Raw genomic sequence first — 13,589 nt, forward strand, 5'->3', positions numbered from 1 at the left:
AGAATGCTACTGTGAAAATGAAGTTTATGCTTCAGACAGTTCTTGTAGGTCAAAAAGTGCGTAAATTTTTAATACTAAGTTAAAATAAAAATAAAAATTAAGTAACTAATGCTCTTTTTCTAGTTTGAGTTTAATCGAATGTTAGTATTTGTGAAGCAAGTTGTTAAATTTTTAGTAGATTTGCAATATGTAAGTCACAATTGACCCCTGGCAATCTTCATAAAAAGTTACCTGTTAATTCATGCATCAAGCTTCATAATGTATGGATAGATCTTTGTCAATTGAAAGCAAGACACAAACAAACAGAAGGAATACTTCTTTACCTCTACCATGTTTTAATATTAAGAAGTTATCTCAAGGATAAATTTAGATAATATTTTATGACATTTACACATATGTTATTTTCAAAATAAAGAGGAAAATTTACCCTTATGGAAGTCGATGACAGATTTACCATTGAATTTGGAAAACTCTAGATTTTATTTTTTAGTGGCAGATCTGACTATTTGTCATGGTTTAACCCCAGACAGCAGCTCGGCACCACACAGCTGCTTGCTCACTCCCCCACAGCAGAATGGGGGAGAGAATCAAAAAAGTAAAAGTGAGAAAACTCATGGGTTGAGATTAAGACAGTTTAATAGGCAAAGCAAAAGCCACGCACACAAGCAAAGCAAAACAAGGAATTCATTCACCACTGCCCATGGGCAGGCAGGTGTTCAGCCATCTCCAGGAAAGCAGGGCTCCATCACACATAACAGTGACTGGGGAAGACAAATGGCATCACTCTGAAGACCCCCCTGTTCCTACTTTCCCCAGATTTATATACTAAGCATGACGTCATATGGCATGGAATATCCCTTTGGTCAGTTGGGGTCAGCTGTCCCAGCTGTGTCCCCTCCCAACTCCTTGTGCACCCCCAGCCTACTCGCTGGTGGGGTGGTGTGAGGAGCAGCAAAGGCCTTGGCTCTGTGCAAGCACTGCTCAGCAGTAACGAAACCATCCCTGTGTTATCAGCACTGTTTCAGGCACAAATTCAAAACACAGCCCCATACTACGAAGAAAATGAACTCTATCCCAGCCAAAATCAGCACACTATTTTATGTAAGATTTGAGCAAAAGGAACACAATTATTATTTATAAAGTACTCCTTGGCATGGCTTTGTCATGAGACAGCAAACTCTTTTGAAAGCTTTCTGAGCATGATTATAAAGTCAATTTGGCTCGGGGGCTATTTTACAGAAGGTTTGGATGCAGTCACGTTATTTTGGAGAGTAAGGAAGTTTAATGATGAGGGCGCAACTGAATTGTACCAGTTCAGTGAAGGGGCAGAGAATAATCCCAAGTCCTGTTTGGCACACCTGGGGCACAGATGTGGCCTGTATGTGTGGATTTCTAAGAACCTGACTTCATTCCCACTGAAAAGAGTACACTGACTTTTCTAGATGTTTCGTTGGAAAAAACTACTTTATCACTTCCTTAATGCAAAAGAAGGGTTATTAAAAGTAGAGATTACTGATGTAATTACTGTTTCTGCAGAGAGCACATCCCTATTAGAAGACAGCAAGCGTTTTCCATTTTGTCCAAACAAAATCAATTTGAGCCTTAGCTGACAGGTTGTTACTGCAATTTTCTTTGTTACGTGGGATAATGCAGGGGACTGGAAAAGGTGGGAGCAGCTTGAGGGTCACATTCATTCAAATGGTCATATTGGTTCATGGAAGTGATTCATTTTCTTTCATGTGTTCTGTGTCAGGGTGATCTTTCAGCTGAACAGGTCGGTGTGGTCTGAAATTGAGTATTATCTGTTGATCTGAGCCCTAAAGTGTTTGCTTTGAATAATTCTTATCATTCCCCCTTCCCGCCCCCAAAGAATTACACAATGTGCAATACCTCCAAAAGGTCTTATCGGGAATCTTTTGTAGCAAGAATAGTCAAGCCTTAAAAGGTAAAAATATAGGTAATTGACAAAATATAAAATTATTCAGGAACTCTATACCACTGGGAGTACATACCCAGCAAAATAAAAATCAGAATATAAATATGTAGTGAATATAAGCAAGTCTATTCACATAGTAGCTTTGAACTGGCTACCATGGGTAAACAGCAGGAAAGAGACGATTGCACAGACTTCACCATGGATTGTGCAATCACATTGGGGACCTTAGGCATATACTTTAGTTGCTATCCTGCTCTGACATCCACAGATGCTTGCTTGCTTAAACCATTCTACGCTATAGTCACACCTTCAGTTGCAGTGTCAACATACATCAGAGAAAAGCTGCTGTGAATTCTCACAAAATATCTAGATTGAAAGTCAAGCTATATACTAGGTTCTTTGAGTTTCGGTATTCACAAATGTGTAAAACACCTTAAAAAACAGTTGGATCCAAAGATTTTTTCAGTGAAAAATATTGTTTTGAAGATTTATGTTTTTCTTAATAGTCTTGGCATTTTTGGGACATCCCCCTCTCAACAAAAAAACCAAACCCAAAACCAAAAACAAAAAGCCAAACTTCCCCAAAAACCCACCACAAATACATATTTGGGAGCAATTAAAACATTACTGAAAACTGAAAATAAAACACAAGTATGAAAAATAACTCTTCTTTACAATCCAGAAACTTGCGAAGAGCTTTAATAGCTTGGGGAAATTTTCTGCTAAATAAAAGAAAAATAGCCTTAGTAGGATTTTCTTCTAGTTTTAAATTTTCCGTGAATACCAGTTAATATGTTTCTGTCACATTAGCTATGAACTTCTGAGAACTCTGTCCTGATCTGCCTTTGTCCTTAGCTTTGATGTTTACAGTGAGACCAGGAAATTTCAGCACCAAAATATGCATAATGCACTGATACAGATTTTGAAGTTGCATAAAACTTCACAACTTAGTAGGTTTTGAGGTTGTATAGACTTTCTAAATTTCTCTCTTAAGCAGTCAGTGCCTAGTTTGCATTTTAAATGCTAAACTGTCTTTGTGATATCTTTTGTCAGTTCTTTTTAAGCAGACTAATGTTTTGTCTCTTTGCCACTGCCATATCAATCTTAACATTTATTTACCACATTATTTGCTGTAGAATAAGATTATTCCCATAGATGCCTTCAAAATCACAGGTGTGGAGACAGCCCAGTCCTGATAAATTTCTTTCCATTTAGATTTTTAATGTATATTAAAAAAATTCTAATTATACTTGGAGTTGAATAGGAAATCTGACTTAAGTGTTAAATGAGAAGTGTTGTGATACCAATGGTTCTCTTAAGATCAGTTCATCTCACAAAGCTTCCTTCATGAGCTGAGTTGAAATTGTGTCTCAAAAGCTTTGTTTCACCCTGGATAGGAAAAATTCCTATAGAATAAACCATAAGTGATACTTAGCACCATGTAAAGTGCTGACTGTCATTTTCTATCAAACTAAAAGCAATCTTGGGATGGGCAGATCCAACTCTACATCTTTGTTTCCAGATACTTTAGAACTGAAGAAGACTCGATAATTGGCACCTCTTGAGTATGCCTGCTCTAAGAAAGTCTCAGTGTATAAGAAATTTATAGCTGCTTCTGAAGTATATACTTATCTGAATGATTTATTTTTCCCTCGTAGGAGATAGTGAAACTTAATATATGCTAATTAAGTCTGTTTGCCCAGATGGACTCTTAACACCTGATAAAACAGTGACTTGAGAAAAGGAACCTTGCAAACAAACCCGAAAGGTAGGGATGTATTGATAATTTTCAAGAAAAAAATAAAATAAAATTGCAGACAAGATTCACAAACAGGTCTACAGAAAATAGGCTAATGAGTAATGATGGTTGTGTATGTGACTTCTCACATGAACCTTTCCTTGGAATCAATAAATTAAGTCAGAGTCATAGTAATTTCAGGGAGTGAATCACTGAAGATAAACAGTATACCTTATCTAAAAATAAAGCAGAATAAACGGATTCTTCAATCTGAAAAACAGCACCTTAAAACTTGGGTGACTGTCCCTTGAATTTTGTAAACACATGCACTGTAACTATTTGAGCTAACTCACACTAGAAATTGTGCATATCTAGAAACTGAAAATCCTAATTTATCTTGAAGATTGCTATATTGCTATTGCTTATAGATTATTGCTATGCAATTAATGATGCTGTTCAATTACATTCATTACCTTCCTTGACCTTGGTTACCACTAATTTGCATTTTTATTTTTCTGGGTCAGAGATATAGATACTGTCTTTTAGCATTCATTTGATTTATTTTGCTCTTTGCTTACCAAGAGTGCTGGTCCAAGTCTCAGACTGCTAAATAATTACTATTAATTGCAATACAATATTTCTGTTTTGTCACAATTGGATATCATGGAGCTAAAAACCATAGGTGTTGCCCCAAAAAATTTGCACATTGGTATCATGCCCCTGTCCTTACATATGTGGGTACTCCTTGTTCATGCAGTTTATGCTACTAATGCCAGATTTCTTGACCTATTTTGGAATTATTTGCCAATACTAATTCCAGGATTTAGAATAATTAAAGGAACTGAATTTAATCAGTTGATGTTACTGAAAAGGTGTTCAAAAAGCGTGTAGACATGCCACTTCGGGACGTGGTCTGGTAGACATGGTGGTGTTGGGTTGATGGTTGGACTTGATCCTAGAGGTCTTTTCCAACCTTAAAGATTCTATGATTCTATGAAACCTGGGAAGGTTAGAGTTAGTGGTTGTTGGTTTTTGGACAAGGGAGAACGTTAGGCAAAAGAAGAGGGAGCAGCATTTTGTACATAAAGTAGTGATAACTGTCTCTGTGCTGCCAACAGCTCTATAGCAAGTGACAATGAATACTTGTGGATGGCTGTTCTGATTGCGTAGTGCATAAATGTTGTGATCAGATACTTCTTCCCCCAATGTCCCCAGCCATATGGTGCTCTTTCTTTTCTGTCACATGATCAGAGGTACTGCAAACACAGAAAACCAACACATGTCCAGTGTATTTCGAAGTACTTCTCTGAAACAGCAGATTTTTATGATGAATTGCACTGCACTGTGACTGTATAGCACGGTCACATATTCATTGTCCATAACGTACTCCTGCCTATGCCAGAAGAGCAACTTAGAAAGATGGTGACTGGGAGTAGAAGGCTTCCATCAACTCAATTGGAAATCTGGGGAAAGGCAGGCAGCAGTCTGCACGAACTGTTCAGATGACAGCATTTCACAGGTTCACAGACTGGTAGGGCTTGGAAAGGACCTCTAGAGATCATCTAGTGCAACACCCCTGCTAGAGCAGGATCACCTAGAGCAGGTTGCACAGTATGGCGTCCAGGCAGTTTTAAATATCTCCAGAGAAGGAGACTCCACAACCTCTCTGGGCAGCCTGTTCCAGTGCTCAGTCACCCTCAGAGTGAAGAAGTTTTTCCTCATGTTCAGATGGAACTTCCTGTGTTCCAGTTTGTGCCCATTGCTCCTTGTCCTGTCACTGGGCACCTTTGAGAAGAGTCTGGCCCCTTCCTCTAGACATCCACCCTTTAGATATTTATAAGCATTATAAGATCCCCTCTCTTCTCCAGGCTAACCAGACCCAGCTCTCTTAGCCTTTCCTCATACAAGAGATGCTCCAGTCCCTTAATCATCCTCGTAGCCCTCCACTGGACTCTCTCCAGTAGTGTCTTGTCTTTCTTGAACTGGGGAGCCCAGAACCAGACACAATATTCCAGATGTGGCCTCACCAGGCCAGAGTAGAGGGCAGAATTTCTGTTCCTCACCTTCAGTTGCTAGTGTCTCAGTACCTTACTAATCATCAGACTACGTACATGCCTACCACATGACTGCAAAGAGAACTTCAACCACCTCCAATAAACAGCAGATAAAATCTGGCCGCTGCTGCGGGCACATCCAGCCTGCTGTTTTTGTGAGACCTGAGAGAAGCAGAGGCAGCAGAAGCAGACCGGATAAAAAGTCACATAAGGCTGTTACAGCCCTTTGTCTTCAGCATAAGCTGCTTTCATCTAACCATGACAGTGACTATTGCTGCCTGCCACAGAACTTCTGCTGTCAGTGGAGCTTAAAAGAATCGCCCATCTATTCTTCTTTAGATTGCTTAAGGAAAAGAAAGCAAGCTGTACTTTTATGGAGATTTCAGTATGAGCAAAATACTGAAGACATCATTCTGCTAGTATTAAAGCATCCACATCATAACATCTTAAAATTAGGGAACAATTATGAGCTAATTATAAATATAGGTAGGAGAGTGTTAGTGGTAACTGACATCATTTTGATAGCATACTGGCTCCTGGAAAACCAAAATACAAACAGTCACATAGGACTGAAAATACAAGGGGGGACAAATTTAACAGGACCAAATATGCAGAAAGGGGATCTCACAGGATTTAACTGAGAGGTTAGACAATGAAGAAAGGTTGTAAGAAAAGTAAAAAGACATAAGGAGAAAACCATATTTGGAAGACTTAAAGACAATTTTAGAAGTTTTAACTATATCAGGAATAAAAGGATTTCTGTTAATGCATTTTGTCTATTTCTAGTAATGCATTTTCATTTTGGGAAAGCATTTTAGGTGACTCTATGGTAAGGTCATGCCCAAATATTTTCCACTTCAGCAGTAACTAATGAAGATATTAATGTCAGCCATTACAATGCACACTTTAAAATAAGCATGTAGGGATAACTTGCATCCAAATGTGGTTTGGTTGGGTTTTTTTAAAGCTGCCAGAGGACAACTCTGTACTTTTAATACTGATTTTAAGAAGTCTTCAGATACTTCTAAAGGACTGGAAGAAAGCTAGCATTGTGTCAACAAGTGCCTATTTGGGTAGACTGTAGCAAAGTTTCAAAACAGTGTTTCATAGCATCTTGTAACCAAACTGAGGAGGTGTGTACTGGGTAAGGTGGGACTAGGCTAGCCTGGAAGACCTGGCTAGACTGCAGTGCTTCAGAGAGTGGCAGTCAGTGGTTAGAAGTCTAGCTGATAGTTGGTGACTAGTGACTTTCCTTGGGGCTCAACACCTGGCCCAAAATTGTTCAAGCGTCTTTATTAACCTGGATGACTGAATAGAAGACACTCTTAGCAAGTACACGGGTGACAACAAATAAGGGAGGGAATTATAGATATGCTGGAGGGCAGGGCTGCAACTGAGAAGGACTTTGACAAGCTAGAGAAGTAGACTGAGAGTATCTTATGAAGTTCCGCAAAGCTAGGTGCAGGGTCTTATATCTGGAGTAGAGTAAGACCATGTAACAGTACAGTTTGGGACTGACTTGATAAAAACTAGCCTTGCAGAACAGGAACTAGTAGACAAGCTGAACATGTGTCAGCAGTACGCCCCTCCAGCTATGAAGGCCTACCTTATAAAAAGCTGTACTAGCAAGAGAGTAGCTGGAAGGACTAGGAAAGTGATTATTCCTCTATATTGAGCACTCTTAAAACTGCATCTGGGATACTGTGTCCAGTCCTGGGGCTCTGAAGTAGAAGAAAGACACTGGCAAACTGGAGTCTAGAGGAAAGCTGACAAGATGGTTAGGAGTGTGGAGCACATGATGTGTGAGGTGGGAGAGCTGGGTTCGTTCAGCCTTAGGAAAAGAGAGCTATAGGGTGACATGTTGCTGTCTCTAACTACCTTATAGGTACATCTTTGAGAAAATGGAGCCACATGCTGCTCAGGGTTGAACAGTGGAAGGAGATAAAGTGCAATGAGGGAAATTCCAGTTAGATAGAAAAAAGAAAGTCTTCCATATGGGGGGTGATCAAATGATAGCGCAGGTTTCCTAGGGAGGTTGTGGAATCTCCATGCTTGAAATTATTCAGAAGTCAGCTGGATATGGCCCTAAGCAACCTAATCTAATTTTGAAGCCAGCTCTGTTTTGAGAAGTGATTGGACCAGATGGCCTTCTGAGATCCCTGCCAGACTAATTTTCTCTATGATTCTATGATCTAACCAGTAAAGGAGATCAACCATTCAATGCTCAATTTCCATAATTTATGGACTTAGAATCATGGAATCATAGAATGGTTTGGGTTTGAAGGGACCTTCCAGTTCATCTAGTTCCAACCCCCCCTGCCATGGGCAGGGACACCCTCCACTAGACCACGTTGCCCAAAGCCCCATCCAACCTGGCCTTGAACACTTCCAGGGATGGGGCCTCCACAACTTCGCTGGGAAATCTGTTCCAGTGCCTCACTACCCTCATTGCAAATAATTTCTTTCTAATATCTAATCTAAATCTACCCTCCATCAGTCATTAAGGCCATTACCCCTTGTCCTGTCACTCCATGCCCTTGTAAACAGTCCCTCTCCAGATTTCTTGTAGGCCCCTTTAGGTACTGGAAGGCTGCTCTAAGCTGTCCCCAAAGCCTTCTCTTCTCCAGGCTGAACAACCCCAACTCTCTCAGCCTGTCCTTATACTTTGTTGTACACTGTTTGGATAATAGGATTCTGTTACTGTCACAGATCAGGATGGAAAGGATGTAAGATATCCATTTATAATTGTTAAAATAATTTAACTTCTCTGTGAGAAAAAAAAAAGAAAAAAGAAAAAAGGAAAACTAAAAACTCAGCTATACAAATAACACAGAATCCCTCAAAAATATGAAGGAAATATAAAGTTAATGGGACAAATTTACATAACATTTTGTCTAACTTCATATCAAATATAAGAAAGAAATATCTTGTATTTGGATGGTCCAAATGTGAAAGATGCAGCTTTTGAAAACATTCTTCAGTTGTCTCAACTGGATGCTTTCAAATTCCTGTAATGTCACAGAATGCTTCTGTATTCTGAAATAATTTTTTAAATGTTTCCTTTCAAAACAAAAGTCTTGAAAATACCTTCTCACCTTAAGTAGCAGTAACTCCAGTACTGCTAACAGTATTGTCATTCATGTTGGTGCTTTTTCCCTCAAATATCCAATGTAACATATTTACAGTGTATCTCTACTAAAACTCTTAAGTGCTTCAGGCATCAATTGTTGTTAACTGCCAGTTCCATGTAGAAATGATAAATAACTGCCTGTCATAGGAATGGGTTCTTGAAGAGGAAGTAATTTGCTTTTGGCCCTTTCCAGTAGCATTCTATTGCCTGATCCTTTGGTACGGTGGAGCCAAGGTTTTGGCACTCTCTTTTTTCTGTTTATTTCCTTCCTTCCATATATATTTCATATATGAAATAAATGAATATGCGCTGAGCCTATCTGTGTGTAATGCCAGAAACCTGGTAGTGGAGCAGAAACAAAACTGAGCCACTTAGGCCCTATCACAGTCTTATACATCAGCACATATCTGAGCCATGAAACAGTGCTGGGCAGAACCACCGCTGTATCACCAGCTGTCATAAGAAATTGAAGGGAAACTGTTCTTTGGAAGTAGAAAGACTTCAGTACCAACTACCTATAGTGTATGGTGGTCTTGCAGGTAATTAGCAAGCCTCACAGTGACAGCTCTGAAAACTGAAAAATAGACACAATAATGAGATTTTAACAAATTTGTACTGTTTCCTGGTAACGCTAGGACCATTATCTGGGAATGAACCATAAGTCAGCTGTTTTCTCTACTCTCTTAGTCAGTAGTGTGTGTATTTAAACAGTTGACGATGAGTGTATACTTGCTTACTTGCTTATCTCGCTTTTCTGGCTAGATTTTATAATTTGTTCTGTGAATTTTTTTCTTCTTCATAGTTTTATCATCCAGTGGCAAATGAGGTGAGAGGAGTACTTACAATCTCTAGTTAATGGCAGAACAATGAAACTGTCCTAGACATAATGATTCAGATTCAGTTTCATTGAAGAGACTACAATGCTATCTCCTGGTATTTCCTGTCTACTGTATAGTCTTGGAGGAGCTCAGATAGGTTAGACTCTGTAGATGCAAGTACAGTATAGTAGGTTCTTAGCCAAAAACAACTTTGACAAGCACCCTCGTGAATTTTTTCAACTGCAAGAGCTGCGCAGTATTTGTACAGGGAGCAGGAGTCTTATCAATAGTGCTGAGTCTACCACTGTTTATCAGTATTGTGCATGTAGGTTAAAACTGATGTCAGTGAGTGAATGAACTCAAGCCTGAAACCAGTGTCTGCCTGTCCCTCCTGTTTACCCCAGTCCTTATCAGAGAAGTTATAAAGAAGCAGTTCTATCTGAACCCATTTGGATTATAAAGAAGCAACAAGAAATACCGTGCTTTAATTACTAAGATCACAGATACCTGAACTTTGTACATAACAAATCTCTGTTGGCTGCAACCTTTGCACAGCACAATAAATGCGTCTGCTGCGTGGCAGTGAGCTCATTGAGTTAGTAACAGAAAAACAGAGAAATAGTTTGAAGTTAGTAAAAATGCTCTTAAATGCAGAAGGAACCACTGCTTTACAGCAAATGTATGCTCTAATTTATTTGAATAAAGAAATTACCTTAATAGAGGAGAAAAGTCTTTGTCTTTCAGTACTGTTGATTAATCATAGTTTTATAGCAATATTTGAATTTTACTCAGATACAGAAGTCAGATATAAACAAAAAAAAATACCTTTTGGCTAGAAAAACAATTTAATATATGCCAACTGTGATGCCAGATGTACTCTGATACACTTTTTGGAAAACTAAAAACAGATAAATAATTTAAATTGTATTGTATTTGTTTTCAGCTAAACTTCTTTTTTCCTGGGAAAAGCAGAGAAAACACACATGATACTTTCATAAATTTCCCCTTTGCATTTTTCAGTCAAGTAAACAGAGCTATAGTTATAGTATTAAGAGTTGGAATTTTTAAGGGAACTTGGCCTGGAAGAGAACTTCTTAAAACATCCAGGCAGTGAAGTACAAGTAACATAAATGGGATTGCATGAAGTAGTGGCATAAATGGGAAACATAAGCTGGTATCCCCATTAGGTGCCTTTATGTATCACAAGATTCTTAAATGCTTTTGGAAACCTGGCTCTAGCCATGATTCTATTTTCATTGGTTTTAATTCTTTTAGATTAGAAAAAGAAATGCAAACTATTCACAAATCACTATTCTTTTTTTCCATAAAAAAGCCATCCAGGTGTAAGTTTCAGAAATATTCATATTTTGTTAATTCCCAGTCTTCAAACTTATCTGGTTATTTTTAACGTACATGTTTTACAGGAAGATAGTGTAGAATAATGTGCGTGGAATTGCATTGGACTAACACAAAGCCTGAATTTCATCCATTTGCTTTCAAAGGACAAGGTAAAAAAAGACCTTTGGACGCATGAAATTCAAGGCAGTTAGGATTTTAGGCAACTGAGTTCATTAGAGTTGTTTATATAAATCTTATTTGAGCACCTAAGGTTTTGTGGGTGCTTATTATTTTAGTGAAAACTTAATTTGGTGCCAAAAAGTTTTATGTTCCCTGAAGCATCACCCTCCTGGCTTCTCAGTGCTGCTCTCTCCCTTAAGGCTGTTTATGATTTACGAACAAGGCATTCCAACGTCAGCTCCCTTGGGAGGTCAGTTCAACCAGTGGTCCCTCGGCACCTCTGACACACATGGACAGCATTTATTTCAACACAAAGTATAGCAGCCACAGACAGTTTCATCCAAAAGTACAGCTGGAGGAAGCATCAGACTTGTGTATAACAGTCTAGAGAGGTAAATCCATCGTCCGGGAAGTGGAAGTCAGGGTTTCCAGACTCCAGTCCATACATGTTCTATCTGACTTTACTCAGCTTTCAGGTGACTGCTCTATCTCTTAGATGATAGACAAAAATGCAATGTGAACCAGTCACCACTGCTCTTACTAGATGATTTAGTAAGTAAATTTGAAGAACATTTTATTTTTACTTTTACTCAGATATTTCACCTGTGTAGCATAGCCCAGCATTTCATGCTCAGTCAAAATTCCTACCTAGATAAGAAGTCCTGAGCAAGCAAGGAATACAAGACTAAGCTCCGTTTCTTACAAAGGTAACATTGACAGGCTAACACCATCTTTTTAATTTCTAGGGAGATAACAATAGTGATAACGTACTGATTCCTTGAATTAACCTCAGCTTAAAATACCACTTTCTGAGAAATGATGCTTAATTTTATGTGTTCTTTAGTGGGAGAGACACTGTAACCCTTTTGCTTTCCAAAGTAAACAAAATAAAAGCAAAGAAATGAAAAAGAAGAAACCAAAAGAAATTAAAAAAGAAGCAACGACATCATTGAACAGTTGAGGAAGTAGAGAAACATCTAAACTTTACCAGTGACAGCTGGCAGTGTTGCAGGGGTAAGAGGAGATACCAGACACTCCTTTAGGTTATTATTCCAGCTCTCTCTGTTATGACGAAGAGACGGGGAAATGAGAGGTAGGTTATGATGCAGGCAGGTACTCAGAAAAGGAGTGAATGACTTAAGATTATCTGAAGATGCAGCTACATTCACTTCTCAATCTGGATCCAGCCTGTGCTCCTAAAGCAAACCTCCCACTTACTCTGCTTTTCTTCACATCACAGAGCTGTCCTGGAGTGCACAAACTGGATTCCTCTCAAATGAGAGTAAATGTGCACCTTAACTCTCCAGTCCTGACTTGTATTGTCTATGGGATCAGATCAAAACTAGTCTGAAGTTCACAAAAAATGCATACCAGGACTACTAGGTCCTCAGCATGAACAGTTTTGCTCTGCATGTCCACTCCTTTTGATTTACAGTACTTGCTGGTGAAAGTATAGCATGATTAATGCCCAGGAAGAAAGTACATCTTTCTACTGACTATAGTTGAATCTGGACAGATTTGCCAGGTCAATGCCTAAGAATAGGTGGCTGAATAAGCTCAGTGAATCTCATTATTTTTTTTCTAGTTTGGCCGTTAGCCACCACATAAGTCTCCAGCTCTTATTACCAACGTGTGGCAAAGCCAAAGTTCAGTTCCAAAAGAGTACCATAGTTAGAAATTATTTGAAAATTAATATGAAGTTTCCTCCTTCCTCAGCATTTGTTGTGCACTTACATAATTTGTTTTTTCCTGGTAGGAAAGTGTTGACCATTCATCACCACTTCCATGGTTTCCTCAGAATCCAGTCTGCCTGAGAGAGCAATAAGCAGTATTGAGCTCTCCCACAGTTTTCATGTGAATCCCCAGAAAAGATTGATCAGAAGACAAGATATGCAGAAGGGAATGCAAAAGTGAACAAAATGTGCCAGGTCAAAATAACAACCTCATATGAGAAGACAGGAGATCAGGGTTAGATAAATGCTGACAGTGGGCAGAGTAAAGCAAGCTCTGTAAGAGATACTTGAAGCAACGTCGGAGAAAACTGACGAGAAAGGCAATTTTTAATGGAAATTTGAAATATATGACCCAGATGTGTTTCTGTAATCAGAACACCCTGTAACTTAGAAAAAGAAAGCTAAAATATATAGACAGACAGAGCTTTGGACTATACTGGTAGTCCAAAAAGATTAAAATTTAGCAGCTTTGAGGAGCGATAGATGTAAAGTGCAGACAGATCATAAGGATTGTAACTAAATGCTAGTCCATTTCAGAAATCCATGGTGAAAAAATTATATTTATTCAAATAAAAATAAATGAAAACTAAATATTAGCATTCAACTTTCAACTTGGATATAAACTCAATTTATTCTGGCTTCAGAAGTTATTTCATGTCAGC

Source organism: Grus americana, chromosome 3, assembly GCF_028858705.1.
Source record: "Grus americana isolate bGruAme1 chromosome 3, bGruAme1.mat, whole genome shotgun sequence".
NCBI lineage: Eukaryota > Metazoa > Chordata > Aves > Gruiformes > Gruidae > Grus > Grus americana.